Genomic DNA, 875 nt, shown 5'->3' with positions numbered 1-875 from the left:
AGCTGGCCTGTCTCTGCCTCCCACATGCTGGGATTAAAGACAAACACCATGAAACCTGGCAGAAAGGTGAAAAAGGCATCTTTCAAATCTAGTCCAATATACCACTTTCACTGCAGGGGCAGCGTGCTCAAGGGATTGTAGGGATTTGGCACTGTGGGGTGTAGGTCCATTACCCATTTGTTGACCTCCCTCAGATACTGCACAGGATGGTAGTCTCAGATACCAGGCTTTCAGGCCGGTAATAAGGTAGTGTTCCAAGGGGACTGGCACGCGTGTCCTGGCTCATGGGGTACTGTTGAACTGCAATGGGGGTGGCCATGGCTTTTACCCCTACTACGACTGGGGGCTGGTATAAAGCCATGCCCATGCCCGGATACCTCAGCCCAGGCCAGTGGTGTCTGTGTTAGCCACCACTGCATGTCTCTCTTTTTATTTTGGGCATCTGGGGGGTGGGGGGGGTTCAAATAACTTGTATTCATCTTCTAATTTTACTGTCAGAACTTGAAGCAGTCTTCCCCACTTATCAGTCACAGTTGGGTGGTCAAAGTCAAAATGAATTTGGGCACCAACTTTAGTTAATATGTCTCTGCCTAGCAGGGGGTTTGGGCACTTGAGGAGTAACCAAGAACGAGTGGGATACCCGGCCCATGCCAAGGTCCACTATTCTTTGGGTAGTCCATAAATAGCACTGGTTTCCCATGGCCCCTTGTATCCATGACTCTTTGTTTGACAATGGTCCATCTGTTGTTAACAGGACTGAATGGTGGATGCCGGCACCAACTAAGAATTGAACTGGCTTCCCCTCCATTCTTTTTTTTTTATTATTAGATATTTTCTTTATTTACATGTAAATTTCTCCATTCCCAGTTTCCCCT

The sequence above is a fragment of the Mastomys coucha genome, unplaced genomic scaffold, assembly GCF_008632895.1.
Source record: "Mastomys coucha isolate ucsf_1 unplaced genomic scaffold, UCSF_Mcou_1 pScaffold14, whole genome shotgun sequence".
Lineage (NCBI taxonomy): Eukaryota > Metazoa > Chordata > Mammalia > Rodentia > Muridae > Mastomys > Mastomys coucha.
Note: the sequence above shows the minus strand (reverse complement) of the source record.